General features: G+C 41.4%; 1 protein-coding gene across 1 annotated transcript in view; it reads right to left on the minus strand.

Annotated features, from left to right (window-relative positions):
- Positions 1 to 27,218, minus strand: part of LOC147725846 (vomeronasal type-2 receptor 26-like) — a 632,864-nt gene that overhangs the window by 115,936 nt on the left and 489,710 nt on the right. The gene's annotated exons all lie outside the window — the stretch shown is intronic.

Below are 27,218 nucleotides of genomic sequence, written 5' to 3' on the forward strand. Positions count from 1 at the left end.
TGTCATCTTTGTAACCGTTTTTGATCCATGTCTGAATGTTACTGTTATAGAATTTGACGCAGAAATACGAATCGCACACTATTAGTGTGGGGAATTCGCGATTGGCATTTTCAAGCACCATCTATAAAGTTCTTTTTCAGCTCGCTGAGCTGAACATTTCCTGAGTGATTCAGTTTTGGTAATCTATTGTTTGAATTTACCAGAGCGCCAGCGACCTTTAACAATCGCGCACGCTGCATCATAGGATTTATTTTCTACATCATAGTCTTGTGCGAATCTGTCCATATAGATCACGCAGGTATATTTTTATAGAGGCAGAATTTCAGCTGGCAGAGGATATTCACGTTCATATACTAGATCATCTTGTTTTTTCAGTTTTGGGTCAAAACAGTATTTCACGTCTTCTGTAGCAAAATAACTTTCCCATTCTATCCATTTTGGATCTAAGGCCACTTTAATCAGATTAAGTTGACTTGTTAATGCCTCAAGGGCTGATTCTGCTTAAAAAACAGATATTCTCCTGCCTTGGGCTAGGGCTCTTTCTTTAGCTACAGCAGTTCTAACCGCTGTCAGAATTTTTTCTGTGGAGCTGAATTTCATTTCAGCTTTGGTGTACAAATGTGATTTGTAAGCTATAGGTACCGTTTCTCCCTCATTAGAGGTCAGGTATGTGAATCCGTATTTTCCTGGGATTACTGGGATTACAAGGTTGCGTATATTTTCGCGAGTTTGTAATTTTGTTTTAGCTAACATGTCTGTTTGCAATGATATCAAAATCTCTGTGTGTTTCTGAGTCCAATTGGTTTGTTTGAAATCTGGTCTTATTAATTCATAGAGTGGTTTAACCCTCTCAGCATAATTTAGAATATATGTTCTTCCGAAATTCAGGAAACCTAGTAGTGATTGTAAATTCTTCAGCGTTTTTGGTGCTTGGAGTACAGCATATTTCCCTAAGAAATTGTCTGCCAGGCTTTTGCCTTCACTTGATAATTCAAATCCTAAAAATAGGACAGTTAGAGTTTTTAAATTATTTGTAATGAATATTTTTTCAGGATTTTCAGTTAGTTGGGGTTTTACCGGTTTCCCACCCAAACTATCCCTTCCTAGCTCCTCATAGGATTTTTCTATGATTCTGGAGAGTTCAGATGGTTGGTCTGCTATATCTGTCTCCTTCAATTTCTGGAGGTTCTTTATATCATCCCTTGCACTTGAACTAATTCTCTATGGGCCAGATGTAGGTGGCCGTTTGAGGCCATTTACCGAGCGGTAATGGCCGAATTTGGACGTTACCGATCGGTAAATGGGTGACAGGTATGTAGGGGGCATTATTTTACCGAATCAGTAAAATTACTGTTTCAGTAATTTTACCGATTCGGTAAAATAAAAATTCGGTAATTTTACCGATTCTGAGGCTCCCAGATGTAGGTGGGACTATTCAGAGTCACAGAGGCCTTACCGAATCGGTATTTTACCATCAAATCCAATTTGATGGTAAAATACAGATTCTGGTGTGCATGCACATGTGTGCATGCACACCTATGCCATGTGACAGGCAGACCTGCCCTTAGGGCATGAATGCCTGCCACATGGCACCGAGCCTGTTTTTCAGGTGCCAGAGGGTGTCAAAGTGACACCCCCTGCACCTTTGTGAAAATCGGTATTTACCGATTCGGTAAATACCGAATCGGTAATGCCCATTCATTCCTATGGGCTTCAAAGCTTATAGGAATGAATGGGCATTACCGATTCGGTATTTACCGAATTGGTAAATACCAAATTCTTCCGAATCGGTATTCCAGCACATCTGGAATACCTACATATCCACCCCTTAGATTTACCGATTTTTAATTACCGAATTGGTAAAATTTGGTAATTAAAAATCGGTAACTCTATTTCACCTACATCTGGCCCTATATGCCTTTGTTAATTCTTTCAGTTTAACTAGGAGTTCTTTGCTTGACATTATTTCATAGTCTGGGTGTGTTGCATAATTGCATAGGACCGTCCCGTTGCTTCTGGTCTACCTAGTGTACTGAGCCTGGTGATGTGATCATTATGTTTTAGGGCGCCTTTAAACCAGAGCAGGTGCTCTTGATTTTTTAGTGGGATTTCAACCTCCTCGAAAGGAGTGTATTCATCCGGAGGTTCCTCTATTTTGTAATAGTGGAAGTCTGTTGTCGTAGCGTGTGCTGCTGGAAAATGTATCCATGAATAGAATACCTCTGTCTGCCGATATTCATGTGCCTCTATCACGAATATGACTGTACCACCTCGTGCTGTCGGTCCATTTTCTATAAGTTTTAGAGTTATAGTTCTTCTTACATTGACCGGAAGGATTATTGCATCCGGGTCGGTTTCTTGGAGACTTGTGTCTTCCTCTAAGAGTCGAGCTGCTATTCTTGCTCGCTCCCTCTCTTCGTCACTTTCTGCCTTTTTACTGACTGAACATTTTCTGTTGCAGATCTAGTTTCAAGGAAACAAAGATTAGGTGCACAATATTTTGGAACACTGTATCCTTCAAATTTGATCAAACCAAGAACTAATATATAGGATTTTCATCCTACTAATTTCCGGCGGATATTAACCTTTCACCCACTCCAGACGTCTATTGGAGTTTTTACAGGGAAAGGGTTCTGTGTGAAAAAGCACGACTGAGTTACTCTATTGTCTTGTGTTAGATTATCGCCTTACCAAACGTTGGGCGCCATGTAGTGTAGTTCCTATTTTCCCAATAGGCTCAGACAAGAAGGGATTCAGTTTCCGACAACCGCATAAACATGACAACTTTGCTCCCTCAGAATAAGAGTATATCTCTAGAGTCGTGTGAAAACAATAGACAGCTATTTAACTTAGTCAGCAGTGCATACTTAGTTTCACCAGAGTGCAGAGAAATAGAGAGACGGGCGTTTTCAATAAAAAGGTGTTATTTATTGAGCAGTCTTTTTTCTCATGTAAGAGAAATTAATTGCCACAATTGCAATACTTAAAGTAAAGTAAAGTGCGTACAGTAAAATTATGAAATAATACTGTAAAAGCATTGATATGGTTTCTTAGCCATATGATATTTTAAAATGGATAAAAAATAAATACATACATAAATACATTGAATAACATACTCAACTGGTGCTTCTAACTAAGCCTACCCCGGTGTACCTGACCTAAGCCTAATACGTGGGAAGGGATGAGTAAGTAGCAGTTTAAGTTAAGTTGGTTAGGATTGTTTTACCAAGAAGCTGCATCAAGATTTCTCTTAAGGGTTTAGTCAGCTCTGTACCTTGGTAATAGAATGTGGGAGGTCTGATATCTCTTTCCTCAGGACTCGATATTCCAGCAACCCGCAAGGGTAGGCTGGAAGCACCGGAGCTGGAGTTTCTCGGCTGGAGAAAAAGACAGCGTCTCTCTCAGTGCGTCAAACAGGAGGGGCGGCTTCCGTTGGCACTCACATCAGCTGGGCTCTCGGGCAAGTAGATGGCCGCTCTGCTTCAAACCACTGTTTGTTTGCTTAAGGCATCTGTTGGTATTTTATACCTGGAAGGTGCTGGGTTTGACGTAAGGTTGGACATAAGACGTCACTAAGAACTAACAGTTCTTTCTGGACTTTAGGAGTTCATGTTCAAATCAAAACAAAAGCAGGGGGGTTTTCCCGGGCTGCTGGAGGCTTGGTTTGTTTAAAGAACGCGTTGTGCTTTCTAGGAGTCGATGGGAGTAGCCGTTCTGTGCTTTGGATTGCATGGGCTATTACTGAATATGTATATGATTCTTATGCCTTTATCAGGATATTATTGTTTATAACCTCACAAGGGCATAAATCGGGAATATAGAATTAGGGTCCTAGATATAAACACGACAACCCGAGCACTTCACGGGTCTCCGAGTCCAGGCTGCTGCAACCGGCGGTGTTTACTGACACACTTGAATTTTTTTAAACTGGTACATGTCTCCAAGGTCCGCTGGCCGCCAAGAAAGGATTGCCGGGCCGCGGGCGGCCCACGGGCCGTACTATGAGTACCCCTGTGCTAGAGGCTAAGTTTAAATATTGTCTCTAGGTTTCAAAAATAGAAATCTTGTTCTCTAAGAATAGGTCTACATTAAGCAGATTACTCTGTGCCAAAAAAGGTAAATATTTTGCAAATGAGAAAAAATGATTTTGTTGCAGTAAAAAATAGTTCCAAATTTTAGAAGTTCTGTTTACCAAAACTGAAGGCCGAAATCAAAGATCAGGGAACTCTGTGTGATTGTTTCTCAAGAGTTATTCTCGTTAGGAGAAAACATTAAGTCAGATAGGCTGGCAAATAATTTGTCTACCACAGTAGGTGAAAGTTGGGCCATTTCCGAAAAAGTAGAAATAGTGCATATTTGAGATGTATTACAGTCAGCGTTATCTGGATCAGCAATGTTCACAGAAGGTTGTACCCGTGTGGGGCTTTCATCTCATACCTCACCACCACCTAGTCGTAATGGTGAGGTCTCGATGAATGCTGTCATCAGAATGGGTAGCTGCTGGGGACAACATGTTGCATGAGCCAATACCGAACCAAGCAAAGTATCGACATCCATAGGTACTGCTGATTGGAGTGAGAGACAGATGTCTAATACGCATTCTTCTCCACAGAGCAGGCATCGTAGAACAGGTCAAATGCAATCTTGCCAGATTGGTCTGAATGATAGAAACCATGTGGTATTCAGATCTCTTAGACGAGCTAAGGCAAGGACCTGTGTTATCTTATTTCGGTACCGTATTGCCTGGATCATTTGTTCCATGGTAATCTGGGTATCTCTGGCGACTGGACTTGCAATATCGGAGCAGAAGGATTAAAAATAGAATTCCTGCTACGGGTCCCAAAAAGAGAGGCAGGCCGCCGGACACAGAGTGCACAAAATTCGGGAAAATGCTCAGGACTGTTTTAAAGGGTGCTAACAGTCCCGAATAAATTGTCTTAAATACATGTGCGATGCCACTGGTATCTGATATGTTTAAAATGTGACCTAACATTTCTACAAAATGTACGGGGCAGTTTGTTGATAATAATGTATATATCTCTGCTGAGGTCCTTGCAACTTGCAGATTATACGTTTCTCTAGACGAGGTCAAAGGCACAGTTTTTTGTAAAAGAATGATTTTTATTCTGCTTATTGTATAAATTTGAATAGAAGAGTTATTCAATGAAGGCCAAATTGTTGCCTCCTTGTCTGGCTTGCTGTTTGGATACAATACTTGCATACAACAAGTAACCCTGGATGTAACACTGACGAGATAGGCCCTTCCTGGCAACATGCCACAAAAGCTGTGGTCACTTAACATAACCAAGCTGCCGTTGGAAAGCTGCCTGAAAACAGTTTCTATTTGTGTGGCTGGGGTGCCGCGTAACTGGCAAGAAAGGTAATTGGATAAACCCTCACAGGCTCCATGTAAATTAATTTCTTGACACAGAAGTGTACCACTTAGCAAGTTTTCACAATTTTTTCCACTAAGAAATCTGTGTTACCCCCACTCCAACATCTATGTGTGTAAGGTCAATTCCATGTCGACTTAATGTATCCTTTACCCAACCTTTCATACAGGCCCGCTGGTATATGCTGTAGGCAATGATGAAACTGGAATGTCGTTAATGGTATTGTTATGGTACCATGGGTAAACAGACAAAATATCGAGTACAAAATATCGAATGGACTTAATATCGAGTTCAAAATATAGGCTGGACAGAATATTGAATGGACAGAATATAGACATCAAAAATATCGTTTTGAAGGTAAGTAATGTAATATCGAAATTTAAAATATAGACAGTCAAAATATGGAAGTACATAATAAAGGTTATTAAAAATATAGAAAATGTAATATTATCGAATTTTTTATATTGTATTTTATGTGTTAAAAGTGTTTATTTATGTTGTAATGTATTTTAATTAATGAATGTAATGTTATTTACATTTTGCGTAATTTAATTCTGTAGCGGGTTGTGGGTTTATAGGCGAATAGGGTGGGAAGTAATTTAATTATAATTAATTAAATATGTAAATTTATTTATTGGTATTTGTTTATAATTAATTGTTAATTCATTTTTATTTTGTAATTAATTAAATTTTAATTGCCAATTATTTTTATTTAATTGATTAATTGATAATTATGTTAATTTAATTAATGTATTTTTGTAGCAGGTTGTGGGTTTATAGGGGAATAGGGTGGGAAGTAATTTAATTATAAATAATTAAATAAGTAAATATATTTATTGGCATATGTTTACAATTAATTGTTAATTAATTTTTATTGTATAATTAATTAAATTTTAATTGACAAATAATTTTATTTAATTGATTATTTGATAATTATGTTAATTTAATTAATTTTATTTTTTTGGCGGTTGTGGGTTTATAGGGGAGTATGGTGGGAAGTAATTTATTTACAATTAATTAAATTTGTAAATTTATTTATTGGTATTTGTTGCACTCTTTGGAGTGGGAATAGTAATTTTAACCCTACGCTATCCAACGCTTTCCCTACTGTTGCACTCTCCGGAGTGGGAATAGTAATTTTTACCCCTACACTATCCAACCCTTTCCCTACTGTTGCACTCTCTGGAGTGGGAATTGTAATTTTTACCCCTACGCTATCCAACTCTTTCCCTACTGTTGCACTCTCTGGAGTGGGAATAGTAATTTTTACCCCTACGCTATCCATTGCTTTCCCTACTGTTGCAATTTCTGGAGTGGGAATAGTCATTTTTACCCCTATGCTATCCAACTCTTTCCCTAATGTTGCACTCATTGGAGTGGGAATAGTAATTTTTACCCCTACGCTATCCAACGCTTTCCCTACTGTTGCACTCTCTGGAGTGGAAATAGTAATGTTCACCCCTACGCTATCCAACGCTTTCCTTACTGTTGCACTCTCTGGATTGGGAATAGTAATGTTTACCCCTACGCTATCTAACCCTTTCCCTACTGTTGCACTCTTTGGAGTGGGAATAGTAATTTTTACCCCTACACTATCCAACGCTTTCCCTACTGTTGCACTCTCTGGAGTGGGAATAGTAATTTTTACCCCTATGCTTTCCAACGCTTTCCCTACTGTTGCACTGTCTGGAGTGGGAATAGTAATTTTTACCCCTACGCTATCCAACGCCTTATCTACTGTTGCACTCTTTGGAGTGGGAATAGTAATTTTACACTTCAGCTGTCCTACGGTAATAATATTAGATATTTTTTTAATTATATTATGTTACTATATATATATATATGTTTTAACAAATATGATTGGTATTTTTTTTTATAACTTTAATTAATTATTTAAATATTATAAGTTAATTTAAGTATTTTTAAGTATATTTTAATAAATCATTTTTAATATTAACTTAATTTAACATTTTTTTCACTAAATTCGATATCTTTACAAACTATATTTTAGTAAACGATATTTTTTGCTCGATATTTTGGAACTTACCTGTTTGTAGATACAAAGTCGATATTCTGTCTGTCGATATTTTGTCGCCGATATTTTAGGTAGTCCCTCGATATTATAACAGTGATGTATTGTAAATGTAAATGTATTTGAGCTTATATAGTGCACAGCTACCCACAAAGGGTTTCCCGGCGCTTGCATAGGGAACCCGTCCTGGTATTCCCCTGTGAGATAACCCCAGCAGGGTATCCACAAGGTGAAAGCCAGGCATCCCGCCGCGAGGGGCCGTTGTGGAGATTAAGCAAGCGATTGCCCAGAGTCGCAGAGTGTGAACCCGTGAGTTGAGAAGGCACCGGAGCGGGAATTATCGAGTCCGTGGAATTTTTTAGCCCAAGACCCGCCGAGGCGGGGAATTGAACCCTGGTCCAGGGCCGATCTCAGCTTCCGGGTCTGCCGCCTCTAACCCCTGAGCCACACTTCTCCACAAGTGATCCGGTACCATGTATTATCCATTCAATGACAGGCCTCTCGGAAACTGTTAATGGTAATATTTCTAGTTTTTCAATGCTCAGCACCGTATAGTCTTCTCCTTTTTGTGCCAAAGAGATTTGCTTATCTGTAAGGTTAAAGATAGAAAATAATGACGTTGTGTTGATTAGACACCAAGGCACGTAGCCTGAAAGCAGATTTTGTAACGTCCAGCCTAACTGTAAAATAGAACGTAATTGGGACTGGCCATGTTGTAACATTAGCATATCCTGTTCTATTATATCAATAGCAATTGATACAATGATGTCCAAAGAATACATTCTGGAGGACAGAGTCGTTAACCCATTGTCCACTACAGACAGTGTTTTTTCCAAATTAATATGGTTAATTTCTCGTATTTTTTCAGTTTCAATCTGCGTTACTTTCCAAGCTTCGTTGTAAGCAGCATATATACCGGCATATATGAAACATTTTTGGCGCTGTTTGCGAGGTCCCAATAAGAAATCCCGCAAGTCAGCACCTTCTTTAAGTAAGGTAAAGTGTTGCTTAATTTCAGGTAGTGTGGATTTCTGTAGCCATTCGAGGCATAGTTTTCCTACACTGTATGTTGTTATTATCCCTGGATGTTGTCTCTGGGAATATCTCTGGTCTGGCCTGTTCTGTTTGAACCCCTGTGTTTTGTCCATGAATCTATCTTGACAGTTATTAGTGTCTGTAGGCCAGATTAACCATTTTTTCCAATCAGGATTAGTTCTGTTTTGGTGTAAAATATGGGACACATCTAACCCCTCTTCTGTAGTACTATTACTATCAGGCATAGGCTTTGTTATAGACGGGTTGGTTAAATCTTTTATCTTGGCTAGGCCAAGACAGGTTGTTTGTTGAATGGTGTCCTTCAGGAACAGTATTTGTTCTCGGATCATGCAGGCTCTGAATAATGATTCTAATCCCTGTACTTGCCAATCTTTTGAACCCCAGATTGTTTTTGTTTCAATGTTGTCTTTCCAGAATTCAAAACCAAATGTAGACAACTGTTCATAAATTTTTGCAGAATATATCTGTTTTGTATTGGTCAACATATTTTTCATTCCTGTCTTATTCACATTCTTGAAATAAAACGTTTCTGGATCTGTGATATTAAACCCTGAGAAGTATAGACATTTCTCATAAAATGTTTTTGAGCTGCCTTTTGGCGGTGTCGGACATTGCTCCCATTGATTATAAGTAAAAACATTTCTAGGTTTTGCAGATGTATGCAAATAGTGGTGCCCATAATGATTAAAGCAATACATTGCTTCGTAATCAGATGAACCTTCTAAATATTCATGATCTGTAAATTTTTATGACATTTCTAAATCAGACATCATATTATTAATACTCTCAAAGTCCTCAGTGAGACAAAGTCACTTAAAGAAACCTTGAACTGGTGTGGATACATCAAGAGTTCAACCGGGCCATAGATGTCGTAATTAGTAGCGTCCCCTGCTACACCACCAGGTATAGGAATGGCTGTGATGTTTACTGATGACAGGTCTTTTTTTTCAACATGCAATGACTTGTGGGGTTTTAGGACCAAATTGATTTTCTGACTTGCTGTGTCCATTGTACTGTATTTTCCATCAATCATTCTTCCCAAGCTTAAAACCAAAATGAGCCAGAGCAGGAGGAAAAGTACACCAAACACAATTCACAATTCAATCCATGGTGAAATCATATATATTTCTCCAAGTTGATGAAAGAGTTCTGTAATATTGTCTTTGAAAGTTTTGTTTGCTGGTTTTTCTTCATGTTCACTAGGATCTTCAGATAATTCATCGAAATTGATGAAATAGCCAGAGGCAGTTCTGTCAATTGTTTGAATCGCATCAGGATTGTTAATAATCTTTTTAGTTGCTTCTTCCTTTGTCATATTAGTTTCGTTTGAGGCTACATCAATGTAGACAGGTGTCTCTTGGCGAACTGTTGTAATTTGGGTTTTAAGAGGCACTAGTTCCATGGCTTTGTTGCATAGTCCTTTTTTATTCACTGCAGGTTTATCAAATTTGATTAGTCTCTCAGCTTGAACCTCTTGAATTGTAGCTAGGTTTGGTCTTCTGCTACATCTTGGGAGTCCACTGGGCCTACTACTTATTATTGGCCACATGGTTGTGGTTTTACCAGGTCGATTGATACAACTCTGTTTCCTTTTTACCAGCAAGGGGCGGTAGTACTACTGATCTTGTTCCGTGGATTGCTAAGAGAGGTACTGCTTTTCTGTAAGAAGGCCCAAATTCCTTCTTCACCGAGATCTTTGCTCTGACCAGATCCCCAATCTTTGGAATCCAGACAGGTCTTGCTGGGACAGGTGGTTTTTCTTCAGTGGCCGTTGGCTTTAGCTTTGTGTTACTCAGACTTCTTCTTGTTTCATTTAAGTCATATAAAACAGCCAAACGCTCTTTGATATCAAAGGTTTTTTGTTCCACCACTGAAGTCTGACTATCGAGGTCTTTGATTATCATTATAGTACCAAACAAAAGTTCATACGGAGTGATTCTATTACAGAACCGGAGGCTTCGGATTATGCTTCTCTTTCTTATATTTGCTACTCACAGCAGCCAATGAAAAACGTTTTGTATGCAAATAAAACTACATTTCCCATGATGCTTGTCCATACATCACATCCTCTATAGCCCAATAAGAGCTGCTGCACCCTGTCTCCTCCTCTTTCTTTGCTGCTCACGCAGACAGTTAAGTGCTCTGAACATTATGTTCTCATCATAATTGATTGTACAATTATCTTGGCGATGTTTCGATTATGTTTGCGCTTATATCTCGCTATGTTGCGTACTTGTGTTTCGGTATGTGTATTGACTGTATTATGGGGCCATTATGCTTTTCCTTGTAAAATGCCATGCTTTCTCGATTAGCGCTTGCTAGCGCCATTGTTTTCAGGCTATTGTCGGCTTCAGAAGCTCCCGCTGTGAGCGGTGTGATTTTGTGGGGGGGGGGGGGCTCCCACTGAAGCATTGTATTTGGTTATCTGGGACCCCCCCCGGCACATTTTCACTTTCCTGATTGCCCGCTGGTAATTTAGAGGGTTCCCGCTGGGAGCGCCGTAATGAAGATGTGCTCCCGCCCGGAGCAGAGTTTGAGTATTACACCGACGGCCCGTTTGGGCTTCGCTTCATTCCCTGCTGCCTTTGAGTGCCGCGCTGCTTTCATGGCCCATTTAGATCTTTAGTGGGCGCGCGCCCCCATGTATTATTCTTAACGGCGGTTTCGGCAGTGTAAATTCAACGCGGTGGCCTAATCTGGCTTAATTGTGCCCCGCTGACCTCACCAACCGCGCTGCACTCTGTAGCCTTCCCCCATTGACAGAGTCCACATACCCCCTCAGACTAACATGCCTATTGGTTTGCACTGAGTCAATGTGGCCTAGGGGCAAGGATTTTGCCTCATATCCCAGAGGTTCAGGGTTTGATTCCAGGTTCTTCAGATTGTGTTTTTCACAATCACGAAATTATATTAAATTACAATTAGGATTGGTATTAATCGGATAAATGTTCTCAGTATTTGTACTGCAGTGGTTTGTGTGCACGTGGTAGCGCCATTGGTTTCACCCACCAGAGTCCACAATGCGATCTCCCGCAGGAGTGGAAATGTCACGCAGATGATATCTGCGACATGCCTGTTAGACCTGCGCTTGATCTTCATGACAAGGCCTGGCTTGGCCGCACACTGAATCAAACGCTCCTTCAAGAGCTGCGATACTGTGCTGGCGTTGCAACGCTACAAAATGAGTCACTGTGGTTTGTGTATAGGTTTTGTGGCTCAAAGATTAGGTGTTTCCATGATTATGATTGCTGAATTAACACTATAACACTATTCCTGTCGCTTCCTTAGGGTTGTTCTGATCATTGCGCGGTCTCGCGCTTTCCCTGCCAAAGGCTTTCCCTAGTGGCCGAGTGCGGTTATGGAGTCATAACGCTCCGGTGTGCGTAACCCACTTGAGCTTCATTTGAGCGATTTGGCCTATGCACGTCGCACGCGTCCCCTGTTTATTTCGAGGTCACATTGCCTCGTGCTTTACATGAGCAGATGTCCTGGTAGCCTACAGGCAATAACAATAGGCTGGCCCTCGGAGTGCGCACACGCTCCTGGCATTTTATAATGACTCGAACACCCACTGGGCTGGTATAATGACTACAGCTTTGCTGAGGAGCTGATACATTATTCATTTCTCTGTTTTAGTGTGCACAGGGTTGGCTCCCCCGCTACTCCTCCATTGCGCTGTGCTTTGCACTACTATATATTGAATACGGATATCCCTTGAAGGTGATTGGTGGGATATATATTGGAGGGTGACAACTAATCGATAGGAGCGCAAGAGTTTCCTGAACTAATTATGTTGACACTCAGGTTCTCCACGTTCTTGTGAGGTCAACAGGGCCCCAGGTATGACATTCCCTGACTCAGGGTTACAGGGCTCGATTGACGCCCATCATTGTTCTTCTACCACAAATCCTTGAGCATGATTTTGTTTTATTTTATTTTTATTCTATTTTATTTTATTTGGTATTTTCCTTTTTCGTCAATACCTAAGGCAGCTGCGCGCGTGCGACGGGACCTAGACTAGGGCGTTGCGACCTCCACTTTGGGTATGGTTGAAGAATCCCCCGGCGGCATCGCCAGGCTTCTTCTTTTCTAGTTGTCTCAAAAAGGTATTATTCAGACTAGACAGGCTGCGAATCAATATCCTAGTCGTAGTCAGCCACGATCGGCGATAGGCATCGGTAGGACGCCACTCGCGCCAGCTCTTCCGAGAGTCACAAATCCTTTCAAGGTTGGGCATCCTGACATCCGATCCATGTAGGCCTTTTGTGACAGATCCCTCTGGGACAGATTCGTTATTAGTTGCATCTATAATGGGTAGACGTATTTTGCTTGTAGTCACATTCCTACTAGTTGATCAGTTCCTTTCCCATCATATCCATGGCTTCTCGCATATGTTTCCCATCATATTCTGCAGCTCCTTCCATATAGCGTTCAGGAGAGCGTCTAGTGGTCTCCATCTTACCTTTGTTGGCGGTTGTTCCGGTGACGGTTCTGATGGTTGATGCTAGGTATATGTTATCCCAAGCTCTCAGCTCTCTAGTGGTCTCCGAGTAACAAGTTATTTTACTTTTCGAGTTAGCGGGATATATACGTAGGGATAGGTCTATCTTAACACAGTCACAGGCCTTGGCCTCACACTTCCAGACATCAGATTATGATGTACTGGACTCGTCCAGTTATAACCTTCATACAATTGTGATTCTTAGATTAGGTTTCCAGGTTTATCTCAATCCTACGCAACTCAGTTGTTGAATGACCCAAACTACAGTGCTAGGAAAAATTTTCCGATGGTATCAGTGCAAGAGTTCCATTCAGGTGAGTGCCAAAGTAGTGGTGCATTAGGCACCCTCACTCAAACTGTTTTTCCGATCTTTCAGTTATTCGGGTTCTTTATTGTGCAGGCCTCCTGAGGCTTACTGATCAGCTTGCGCAATATCTCGACTGCGAGAACTATCAGTGGGTATAGGCATATAGGGCACCTTCTTAGTGGACTTGTTCCAGGATTCAGGCCATTCTGCCAAAATTCGCAGATTTAGGTTACTGCGGAATACCTCCTATAGCATACAGGACAGTAAAGAGATGGCTATGGGTGGCAACTCAACCGAGAGGCAGTCAGTAATTGTAATCCCTTCGAGTTCTTCCTCACAGATCCTTTCGGGGCAGGATTGATTTGTCGGTTACAGTCGTTCCAGTTAGACGTCAGTTCTATTAGAAAAGAATGTAGGTCTGGTCTCACGAAAATTGAGGGAACTGAATTTGTTTCCTCCGATATTGAGTATTTCCGGCGACTGGGGTCTCAACTTTCGTGCATGGAGGTCTCCATTTTGTACTTCCAATGCTCCTTGGGTCAGCGGCGGCCGGCTCGGTTTCCTGCCTTACCTTACAATTTTCCTTTTTTCTCATGCAGCAATACTCATGTAGATTAAGGCAAATATTTTATGATTCACCAGGGAGCTACGGCTCGCAGGTTAATCGTTGCCTTTGGTAAGCACAGGTCTGGGTTTGACACATGGCAATGTGGTAAGTACAGTTTTTCCCAAGGTGGTATGTTTTCCGGCTTTGCTTTTATTTACTATCAAGTTTCCGGTATCTACAATGCTTTCCAGGTTTTCTAACGCGCTGAGGGTGTCCATTTCGTATTTCTGGGTCCTTCCACTCACACAATACGTTTCGACAATAGAGGGTCACTTTTGTTGGTATGTACACCATGTGGCGGTTTTGTGAGGACTGATTTCTCTAATTTGTGAATTATTTACCCAATAATGTACGGGGAAATCAGTAGCGTTCACCTTAAAGTGGCCATTTTGGCTGTTTTTCTGCGGTTCACTCTCGGGCCAATGCAAATTGCTGAACTTGCGTCGGGTCCATCTTTCGAGTTCCTTTTGGTGGCGTAAAAATCCCAGCCCGGAATAATTCTCGTGATTTCCTTTTGGTATACAACCTTTACAATGAAACTTTTACAACGCACTACCATTACAACGCAGTCATTACAACGCAAACCATTACAATGCGTTGTGCTGGGGGGTGTTCTAGGATAGGGAATAAGTTTAATTTACTATCCAACACCTTCCCTAGTGTCCACGGGGACTGGAGTTGGAATAGTAAATTAAACTTTTCACTATCCAGCACCCCAAAGCGCTATGCGTTGTAAAGGCATGCGTTGTAAAAACCGTGTTGTAAAGGCATGCGTAGTAAAAGTATGCATTGTAACGTCATACATCCTTCCTTTTTATTAATAGACAAATAATAGTATGTCGACCGGACATTAAATATTGTCAGGCTGTGTTACGAGGCATTACACCTTTAGGTGTTCCTACGGTGAGGCAAGCCCGTGTTTTACAGGTACAGTATCTACTCTAGGAAGTTTGCTCTGTAAGCAATGTCTGGACTGCATGTGGACAGGGCCTGGTCACACGAATTTGAAATAATGCACTTTATGGGTGTTTCTTCCCATTCCTTAAGGCTTACAACGGTGATTCTCAGATTTACTATCTGAGGTTTTCACGTATAATTGTTCATATTATTGTTGATGATTATTGAAGATTTATATGTGGATCCGAGGCTATTATAGCCGATGGTTGAGGGCATTTTTGCCAGAATGGGTGTTCAGAATCAATTGTGAGAGGCAGTCTGTTCAAAGGACCATACTTATCATTCTTGTTTAGATGATTCCCATTCTTTAGCAAGTTTCAACTCTACTGATTGATTTTCTCAGACTATATGATTGATTTTCTCAGACTATATATAAACAGTATATTATGTACCGGTGGGAGATATAAGACTGTAGTTGTGTGGATAAACGTTAGACTAGCATAATCCGAAGCCTCCGGTCCTGTAATAGAATCAAAAATTAGCTAGCATTCGAGCCAAGAATTTTCAATTCTATTAAGGACACAGAGGCGAGGATTATCCCACCCGGTTTAATACAGTATTGGTAATAATTACCCATCCGCATGTACTTGATATTCTGTATCAGCCGATGTTACGGGTCTTTCCTGTCTCATTCCTTTCAGCTTCGAGTAAAGAAGAAGGAGCAGGTGTTCTTCTGGCTTAGAAGACGTAAACTTTCCAGTATGAAGAGGTTTCTTCAATGTGAAGGATGTTTATTTGGACTCATATTCCCTGGATTGGACTGGATTTATTAATGTGTGGACTATAAGTTCGAGCAAAGAAAGAGGAGGAGACACAGGGTGCAGCAGCTCTTATTGGGCTATACAGGATATGATGTATGGACAAGCATCATGGGAAATGTAGTTTTATTTGCATACAAAATGATTTTCATTGGCTGCTGTGAGTAGCAAATATAAGAAAGAGAAGCATAATCCTTGCCTCCGTGTCCTTAATAGAATTGAAATTGAAATTTCTTGGCGCGAATGCTAGCTAATTTTTGATTCCAGAGAATTTCTTGGCAGATTATTAAGACTAGGTTGGACATTTATTAGATTTTTGACCCACCCATCACACCAACCTAATACCCTCGCTGCTATAGATTGCTTTATGTCAGGGTTTTTTCTTTCCACTACCGCATTACCCTCAGGATGGAAGGGACTAGAGTACCGCAATGCAACGCCCAAGCTAGCCAAGGCCTCCTTGTAAGCTCGAGAGCTAAACGCAGGACCTTGGTCAGAATGTAGCGTGCTGATTGCGTATGTGCCGATAAAGACTCGCAAATCTTTTAGAACAGTTCTGGTTGTCAGCCGAGCGCTGGGGCCACATCCAAAAGAATCTTGTCTTAGTAGTTGTGGGGCCGCATTTGTCCGTTGGGACGCCTGCGTGTAGACAGTCTAATGCTATCTTACAAGGTGTCGGGGCTGGACTGACTGTGCTATTGTCAGTTACCTGGTCCGGGTTCATAACTGTGATCTCTGTTGCAGTTCTGACAATCCATTGCAAAGTTGTAAATTTTCACGCTCATTTCCGGCCACCAGTAAATCATTTGTAATTCTATAAGAGATTTTAAGATTCCTTGATGTCTCAGACCCTCTACCATATGTGCTTCTTGAACCAAGTAAGCTCTCCGTTTCCTGTTTGGGATTACATTGCCCCCCACTCCAGGGATTTGAGCAAAAGGAATGGAGTTTGCAGCAATTATGTATGTATTTCCGAGTGGATAATTTAGAGGTAAGGCTGCATTTTACTGCTAGTAGCGTTTCACCGTCTATTCTTAGAACGCTTAATTGTAGCTACAGAAGCCGTGTGGACAGCTGCCTTTGCAGCTTTATCAGCCAATTAATTCCCTGCAACGTGAACGCCATCACTTTGATGACTCAGTTTATGGATCAATTGAGTCTTTTGTAGTTCTTTCTGTAAAAGAACTACTTGTTGCCAAACCATTTTATGCTTTATTGTGCCACCTTTCGCATCTTTGAAACCGTTTTGAACCCAGTTCTGCAAGTATTCATTGTAAGACTGGATGCAGTAATACGAATCGTACACTATTAGTGTGGGGAATTCGCAATCAGCATTTTCAAGCGCCATCTTGAGAGCCTGTAGTTCAGCTCGATGAGCTGTACAGTCTCTGAGTGATTGAGTTTTAGTGACCATAGGTCTGAATTTACGCATGCACCATCGACCTTTTACAATCGCGCATGCAGCATTGTATACTTGTTTATCCACAATCCAGTGTTGTGCAGATCCATCTGTGTAGATTACACAGACGTACTGTTCAAGAGGCAGAATTTCGGTCGGCAGAGGAAATTTGTGTTCATATTCTAGATGTTCTAGTTTTTTCATATTGGGATCGAAAGCATGTTCAACGTCTGTTGCAGCAAGAGAATAAACCCATTGTATCCATCTTGGATGTAAAACTTTAGAATTTGGAATGCTCGCTCTCGTTACTGCCTCCAGGGCAGGTATAGGTGTAACGACTGATATGCGTTTTCCCTGTGCCAAGGCTCTTTCTTTTGATATAGCAGTTTGAACCACTGTCAGAATTTTCTCAGTTGAAGGGAATTTTATTTCAGCTTGTGAGTACAAGTGTGATTTGTATGCTATTGGTAACGTTTCACCTTCGTTATAGGCCAGGTACGTGAATCTGCATCTTCCAGGGATGACTTGGATTACAGGGTTGCGTACGTTTACGCGTGTTTGTAGCTTTGTTTTTGCTAACATGTCTGTTTGTACTGAACGTAAAATGTATGTGTGTGTTTGAGTCCAATTAGTTGGTTTGAAATCAGGTTTTATTAATTCGTAGAGAGGTTTAACCCTCTCTGCCTAATTCAGAACGTAAGTTCTTCCAAAATTCAGGAAACCTAAAATTTATTGTAAGTTTTTCTGCGTTTTTGGAGCTTGAAGCAGCGCACATTTCTCTAAGAAATTGGCAGCCAGGCTTTTCCCTTTACTTGATAATTCATATCCTAGAAATAGGACAGTGAGATGGGCAATCCGCGATTTTTTAAAGCTGAATTTGTACCCTTCAGATGCAAACCCAAATATAATGGTGTTCACTCTTTTCAAGTGCCTGTCCAAATCATCGTCTGTTATATAGATGTCATCGACATAAGATAATGCATCATCATCATACATTTGTAGTAACTCTGTTACTCTGGCTGAAAATAATCCTGTTTTAAAGATCAGAGGTCCTTAGCATAACATTAGATAATGAAAGTATTCCAACATAGACTTAAATAAGAAATATGGGTAGTCTTCCAATGCCCAGCCGGACAGAGGAACATTTATTTTAACAATCAAAGAAGAATAAACCAACAATAAGAAACACAGAAAGATGAAGCATGGGCACAATCCTGTACCGGGCGTGAAAAGGAAAAAGAATGAAAGAAAAGTAAAGTAACAGGCAAAAACAATGGAGCTAATGGAGGCTTATCATACAATAAAGGTTTAAATAAGCTCTAACCAGCAGAAACCACAAAACACTTTACACAATGGATAAATTGCGGTACTAGCTCCTTGTACAATGGGATCATCTTCAGGACTAGAAATTAAAATTGCCTGATATTGATTTAAGACGCCTGTGAGAATAAAGCAGGGAAAAGAAATAGACAAAATAAGATAACCCATTCAGATTTTACATTTGCATATTAGCATCATTTCAGAAGGATTCATGTGCACGATCTGTGACTATGAATGGCATCGACAAAATAAAACTAGTGTCCAGTGATTATGTAAACGGGCTAAAAACATGTGGAGTAACCAGCTTCCAAGAACTGAGCTGACGTTAATTACAAAGTTCATATGGATGGCTAGGGAGAGATGTCAAGGTGAAGGTTGAAAAACGGCTTGTGAGAGTCTTCAGAACTACTAATGACAAGTAGTCTGTGCGTGGTACAATTGGTGAATATGTCGATATACACTCATGACCCATGACTATGAAGGATAGTTGTGATTATTAAAAACAAAGTTTTTTGCTCTGGGTGTGTCCACGGAGCAAGTGACAGTGTGTTAAGTGTGGCGCAGTTACGGAAATATGCGGATTTGAAAGAACGTGATGGGCCACTTTTATGGACAGAGTGAACAGGCATGACTACCAACGTAGTGATGGTCAGCGCAGTGAGTGTGTTGACGGCGCATTTAATAAAAAGGGGGGGCTGCGCTTTGGTAGGGGTTCGTGGTGTAGCCCCGCCTGGGATATATCAAACGTGATGTGCTGTGGAATTGTTATTGCTGGTTGGATTGTTAAAGTCTGCATGACATATTGGATGAATTGTCTATGTATTTTAATTAATTGTTTTAGCTGAACTAAAAGTTCTCTGTCTGACATTTCTTCAATGTCTGGATGTGGTGTATAGCTGGCTAGAACCGGCCATGTGGCTCCTGGTCTACCTAGCCTGGTAATGTGATTTTGATGTTTTTGGGCGCCATTAAACCAGAGCTAATGCTCCTTGTAAGTTAGTGGAATTTCAACGTCCTCGAAAGGAACGTATTCCGCTGGATGTTCCTCTGCTTTGTAGTAGTGGAACTCTTATGTCACAGCATTTGCTGCTGGAAAAGTTATCCATGAATATAATACCTCTGTCTGCTGATATTCATGTGCCTCTACCACAAAAATGACTGTACCACCTCTTGATGATACTCTGTTATTTATAAATTTGTAAGGTACACTCTTTCTTACATTTATCGGGATGATTATCGCATCCGGGTTGTTTTGCTGAAGGCTTGTGTCCTCTGCTAATAGTTGAGTTGCCAAATCCTCTCTTTCGTCTACACTTCCCAACATTTTACTGACTGAAAGTTTGCAGAGCAAGTTTCAAGGAAACAGAGATTAGGTGCACAATATTTTGGAACACTGTATCCTTCAACATTGAACAAACCAAAAACTAATACATAGGATTCTCGTCCTATTTAGTTCTGGCGGATACTAACCTTTTACCCACTCCAGACGTCTATTGGAGTTTTTACGGAAAAAGGGGTCTGTGTGAAAAGCACAACTGAGTTACTCTAGTATCTAGCGTTAAATCATCGCCTTACCAAACGTTGGGTGCCATGTAGTGTAGTTCCTATATTCCCAATAGGCTCTGCGCATTGGAATATCATAAACAATAGTTTAGATTTAGGACTTAGGTCGACTAGGTCTCTATTGAATATGTTAGACTTAATTATGAATGCCAGCTAGCTCAGAGGTCACTAGAAACTTTCTCGAATAAACAAGAAGGGATTAGTTTCTGACAACCATATAACATGACAACTTTGTTCCCCATGAATACGAAATATTTCTTCAGAGTCGTGGAAACAATAGATGGCTATTTCACTCAGTCAATCGTGCATGATTCGTTTCACCAGGGTTTTTGCAGAGAAATAGAGAGACAGGCGTTTTCAATAAAAAGGTTATTTATTGAGCAGTCTTATTTCTCATGCAAGAGAAGTGAATTGCTACAATCGTAATACTTGCTATGAAGTAAAGTGTGTACAGTAAAAAGAGTATTATGAAATAACACTGTAAAAGCATGATATGGTTTCTAAGCCATAAGATACATAAAATAGATAAAATACATACAATGATAAATAATGACTAAAAGTACTCAACTGGTGCATCTAACATATGCCTACCCCGGTGTACCTAACCTAAGTCTAGTACAAGGGAAGAAGTAAGTGAGGTGTAGCTTGAGTTAAATAGTTTCTGCCAAGAATATATTAAAGAATTCTCTAAGGGTCTAATCAGCTCCATACCTTGGTTATAGAATGAAGGAGGTCTTGTATCTCTCTCTCAGGACTCGATCTCACAGTAACCCACAAGGGTAGCAGGGAAACACTGGAGCTGGATTTCTCGGCAGGAGAAAAGACAGCGTCTCTCTCAGTGCGTCAGCTGGAGGGTCAGCTTCCTTCTGCACTCGCTACAGCAGGGCGACTGGCAAGTAGTTAGTCGATCTCCTCCAAACCACTGTGCGTTTTGCCAGGGCAGATGCTGGTATATTTATACCTGGAAGGTGCCGAGTTTGACGTAAGGGTGGACATAATAACGTCACTAAGAACTCGAAGTTCTTTACATGCTCCAGGAGTTCTGGGACAAATCAATACTGAAGCAGGGGGAAGTCCCGTACTGCTGAAGGCTGGTTGTCTTCAAGAACTTGTTGTAATCTAGAAGCTTAGTGGAAGTAGCCATGCCGTATTTGGACTGCATTGGCTGAGTCTAAATATGGTTATGATTCTTATGCCTATATAAGGATATGATAAGTTATTCCTATATAATGGCATAAATCGGGAAAATGACACTAGAGCCCTAGATACGTTTACAACAACTCAGGATCATTACAATCTACTGATGAAGGCTACAGGTAAGTCTTTCCTTCCTCATTAGGCTGTGAAACCATTGCCTACGCAAAAAATTCATTGTATTTGGGAATCAATTTCAATTTCAATTATTAATCTATATTCGGCACTTAAAAAGACACCATAAAAGCACATACACAGTATACACACATATATTAAATACAAGTTTAAAAAAAATTATGAATTAAAAAGTTTGCTACAAAAACGCATTTCATAAGGCTAGGGGATGGAAATTATCTTTACGGGATTAAATAGCGTTAGAGTCAATTTTCTCTTGTATTCCTTAACCGCAGTGCAACCCGGATAAAGCTTACAGTACAGAACAGTGTGTGGACATCTGTGGCTTCCTGAAGAAACTTCAAGCCCATTTTTGCTTGTCTGAGTTTTGTTTCTTTCAGGATCCCTACTAAAAAATTACGTCTTGGGGTGGAATAAAAGGGGCATAACAAAACAAAGTGAAGGGTATCCTGCGGAGACCTAGCGTCGCAGCCGCAGGTACCCTTCGCCTCCACTGTAAGAGTGAACCCGGAGGGCACCGCAAGTAGATGGTGGAGCATATGCAGTCTAAAACGGGTCATATGGTATCGGTCCTGAGCATTATGCATGACCCTCAAATATGGTTCCATTCCTTGCTTCACTGTTAGTTGACAATACGATAAAACAGTGGGCTTGCATCTTTCCATCTCTGCCCTAGTCGTGAGTGACCAATCTAAAAAACTTTTTTAACCATTGTTTTATTCTTGCCAGTTAGGGATTCTGGGTCTATGAATTTTTTTTTACAGTCAATAGCCTCCAAAGAGTCCTTAATGTACTCCAGCCAGGGTATGTGACCCCCTTTGTCACGTTTGAGGCAGTCTTTTATGATTTGTCTTGAGAAGGCCGCATCAGGGTTGGTCCAGATTTTAACCCAAGCCAGGAGAGGTTTGACTTTAATCCGGTCTTCGATGTAAGGCTCTCCAACTTCCTCATGAATAATAAAGGCCGGGGCACTCTGTGGTAATTTCAGAATTCTTCAGAGGAATTTGTTTTCTTCCACCTGTATCTGTTGCAATTTTTTGTCTATAAAACCCCAAACTTCTGCACCATAAGTAACCTTAGCAGAGCATATTGACCTATACAAATTTAATATTTGCTCTGGTGACCATCTACCCAGTCTTGTCCCGAACCCCATAATGGCTCCTGTTGACGCCGCCAGCTTTGTCCACCAGGGGTTTGACGTAAATAATTAATTTACCATCTTAATTTCTATGCAGGTAAGTACTTAATCAATAATAACTCAGATCGGAAGAAAAAAGACAGAGTCCGTGGTGTTAGAGTTCTTAGGGGTTTTATTCCTTAAAAAGGAATGGTTATGACCAGGATATCATATTCTGACCACCACAAGGGTGTCAGAAGGGATAGAGCGCTACATTTTATTGACAGTACATAGCTTATATACTTAATTCATGTCATAGAAAACAGTACAGTAGGCGTAACAGCTGAGAGAAGACAAGATAACAGTATACACGTGTTACTAGTACGTAATCAGAAGGCGTGGACTAGGCGTGAACTGGAGGTGTGTGCTAGAAACGTCACAGGTAGGTTCACAAGGGGGTGGCACTAAACAGAAATGTTGCAATGTCAGCAGAAATCGGAAGTTTTGGATGCGCGCGCAGCTGCATGACGTGTGATAGACGCGAAACTGGAGGGTGCAGGGGACTTGACATTTACACTGACGGAAAGAGACAGAAGTCTGGCATGTCAGATCAACTTGTACCTTTATCATATCTGATATCTGATGTTGTAGGAACTAAGCTATCTGGGCGGAAAGGTCTCTGGGGCAGAAGCTATTCTATACTAACTGAGAGTGCGTGTATAAGCGCCTAAGTGTCTGCATGAGAAGCGTGGGGCATGGGCCTTCCATGGGAGCATGGTAACAGAGGCTATGAATTACTTGCACTGAGACAGGTCGGCCCATAGGCCCTGTAGCTGAGGGGGATGTTTACTTAAACTAGTAGGCAGGAATGTATTTTCGAGGAGCAGATCAGATAATTCGAAGGTTGAAGTCAGTCTTGGCAGAAAGCAGGCTGAGCTGAGCGCGAGGGGCCGCGCTGGAAGTAAGTCAGAGTTCACGGGTACAGAGGCAGCCTGGGCTGAGACTTTCGGAGTCAGAAGCCAGGAAAGGCTTGATGGCAGAAATTCAGGGCCTACCTTGCCAGAGCAGAAAAACATGGAAGGCACACTACAAAAAGACGTTGGCTTAGCATACTTAGGAACGGACTATTTAATCCATTCAGGGTGGATCTGAAAGAGGACATGTTAACGTTGGACGCAAATGTATTTGCGTCTTCATAGCTGACACAGGAGGGAAGTTACATGTACTTTAAGCTGATACATGGAGTCGGTGGGGTACACGATAGGGAACATAACATGACCAAAATTTATATTTACTCATTCCCTCCTTGTTCCCTACGGACCCTTCATGAAATCTCGATCCTCATGAATCGATCAGTTTGTTCTTGCAGCATCATTTGCTCATCTTTCTTTCTTTGACGGTTTGAAAGGAAACTGGAATGTTCAATGCAGGATGTGGCACACAGTCCACAAATCGCCGGCCCACACTGTAGGCACAGGCAGCAACTGAATACTATGACTAGGCCAATGCCTAGGAAGGATAGGATTTTCCATCCCCAAGCAGTTAACGTTGTCCAGAACCAACCGGACCAAGTCCAGGTGCCTGGATTCTGATGTATCAGATTTGCAATTTTATGAAGACGGGTAATAGCTTTGTATACAGATGGCGCGTTTTCTGGAATGAAAACACAGCAACTTGACCCGATGACCTTACAAGCTCCACCTCGATCTGCCAAGATGACGTCAATCACAAGACGATTTTGAAGGACAACAATCCGCATAGTAGACTGTTCCTCTGTTATGTTACCTAAAGCGGAGGCGGTTTCATGTACTACTGCTTCAAGTATTCTAGTTAATCTACGTATTATTTTACTATTTTGGACAGGTCCTAAAAAGAAAAAGAATCCTTTATTAAAATCAGTGTACTGTTCCCATGCCGATTCTGTGTAGTCGACAAGTGGGATATCTCTTCTGGGTCTATTCTTTACTAGATTTGTATTTCTATGGTAATCAGGGGGAGCTAGGAAAACAGGTGGCAGAAGGAATGCAATGTAACAGGTACCATCCCAATCTGGAGGTAGGCGTATGTATGCGGTATGACCACAAACAAAATAGGAATGACTGATAGCTTTAAAGGACGATTTACCATGATCACTGAATTCGACCACAGTAGTGCATTTACTATGACCTAAGTGTACTGAACCTTTCTTCCTGATACATAATTCACCAGTGACTGGTAATACTGACATAACCGGTAGAACTGGTGCGGCTTCGGATTCAACAGTAAGAATCATAAGGCTAATTGTGTAATTACCCAATCCATATACTTCATTTTCTAGATCAGTTCCTATTCTAGTGGGGAGTCCCTCCTTGTCAGGGTAACAGACATCAAGCAGGACCAAGTTCAGGTTTCCCCAAAGCCAGCCCCCGTCGAAAACAGCAATATCAGGATCTAAGGAATTAATTATTTTAAACCATGCACCACAGGAGCCATTGTGAGTGAACGGGTACGGAAAAAGGGGCAGAGCTCCCTTGAAATTCTGGTAGGGAGGGAGTCGGCCACATATCCAGCAGTCTGTAGCATTGTTAGTTTGATGGGAATGGTGTAGCATACTAATGAATGTGTTGTTGCGCAGCGCAAGTCTGTAGGAGAGTTCATGAGGAGGCAACTCACTAAAAGAATGTTCAGCAGATACATTGTAGGCAGATTGTTCACGCTTGAAAATAGGACAATAGATAGGTAGAAGGATGCTAGCAACAATAATTAAAATACTCAGAATAAACATGATTAATAGTGTCACTATACAGTGACTACGAAGTGATTTGCAATATGCACGTTTCTTAATTCGTCTCTCTCTCTCTCTATCTCGATCTAGGGGATACATGTCAGAAACTATTTAACCGATTCACCTAGGGGAGGACTTAAACAATTAAACTGTCTGACTTGCTAGATCGGAGTTTCGATCGGTACTCCTCTTGGGGAGTTTTTTCTCGTTCAGATACTGTAAAGTCTTTTGGCTCAACACAGTCTTTGGTGGGGGTGGACGAGTCTCGGTCTGGTTTCAGTTCATGGAATTTTTTCACATGACTCGTATGGACCCACCCCTTTCTCCCTTCGATCTTCACGGCTGTCCTCATGGTGAGAAGGACGGTCTTCGGCGATTTCCAGCGGGGCTCCAGCGGACTCTTCCTATCAAAATTTACGCACCAATACTAGGTCCCCAGGACGGACCTCGTGCGGCTTTACATCAGTGTTGTCGGGGAAGGCTGCGGCAACCTGTGAACGACATGATTGGAGTGCAGACATCAAGGAAGCAAGGTAATCTGTCAACATATTACAATCAACATCAGTGATTTTTTTAGGAATGGGCGTCCCCCACATATTCGGTGGTCTGCCAAAAACCACTTCGTACGGGGATAGCCCTGATCTCGAGTGGGCGACCATTCTCATATAGAACAGTGCCACGGGCAGGGCGACTATCCAGTCGACCCCTTTCTCCTGACATATTTTTGCAAGGCGGATCTTTAGTGTCTGGTTATGCCTTTCTACAAGGCCTGCAGCTTCAGGATGTCGGACACAATGGAATTTCCACTGGTATCCTAACAGTAAAGAAACTTGTTTCATTAGCTCGGACGAGAAGGGTTGTCCGTTATCTGAGTACACGACACGAGGCAAGCCGTATCGTGGGAAGAATTCACGAACCAACTGCCGGGCAGTGGTCGGAGCAGTATAGTCTGAGACTGGGTATGCTTCGGTCCAACGGGAAAGTGCACAAACAACTACAAGGACATATCTAAACCCTCGACAACTGTTCATCTGGATATAATCCATCCGGAGGACTTCAAAAGGGTGATCGGGAGGATGAAATCCACCTTGCTCTACAGGGACGCTTTTACCTGGATTGAACTGACAACAGATCATGCAAGTACGCACTTTCTGTTTTGCGGCTGCTCGTAAGTGTTTATTACTCCAGAGATTTTGTAAACTGTCTAACATCGCTTTTTCTCCTAGATGCGCTGGACTATGTGCTGTATTTATCATGACTTGAACCATAGAGTCAGGGAGAAACCATGTAGATTTTCCCTTCGTCATCCAACCTTGATCTGTCTGGATCCCTCCTAGTTCAGTCCACTTCCTTATTTCCTCAGCGGTAGCATGTGCCTGAATATCAATTACATCTAGAGCGGGATCCTTGACTGCCATACACTTTGTCGGTACTATTGTTTTTGTCACATCAGTTGTTTGGGTGTGAGTCAGTGCTGTATGTTTTGCTGTCTGGTCTGCCAGGTCATTACCCTGGGAAACAGAATCTGTGACTTTAGTATGTGCTTTACACTTCATGACGGATATTCCTGAAGGCAGATGTATTGCTTCTAACAGTGCTTGAATGAGGGGACCGTGTTGGATCTTGGCACCATGAGAGGTCAAGAAACCTCTTTCTTGCCATAACATGCCGAAGTCGTGTACGACTCCGAACGCATAACGGGAATCAGTATATATGTTAACATTTCTGTTCTTGGCTAGTATACAGGCTCGAGTCAGAGCAATAAGCTCTGCCGCTTGAGCGGACAGTGTGTCAATACGATGTGTTTCTTTAACTTCAGTTTCAGTGGTCACTGCATAGGCGGCCACTAATTCTCCTGTATTTGTTCTCAGGCATGAACCGTCCACATAAAGTGTCAGGTCTGGATTTGTCAGTGGAACATCTGTTAAATCTCGTCTGGGCTTTGTCACTGCATTAATGATCTCTATACAATCATGCGGGGCTGGATCTGTCATAATTGTAGGTAACAATGTTGCGGGGTTCAGAATGCTGCAGCGTCTGATTTCTATGTGTGGCTGGAATAGCGTTAATTCGTAACCTGTCAGTCGTGCTATAGTCAAGTGCTGAGTCTGGGTT

The sequence above is a fragment of the Lissotriton vulgaris genome, chromosome 3_1 (genome assembly GCF_964263255.1).
Source record: "Lissotriton vulgaris chromosome 3_1, aLisVul1.2, whole genome shotgun sequence".
Classification (NCBI taxonomy): Eukaryota; Metazoa; Chordata; class Amphibia; order Caudata; family Salamandridae; genus Lissotriton; species Lissotriton vulgaris.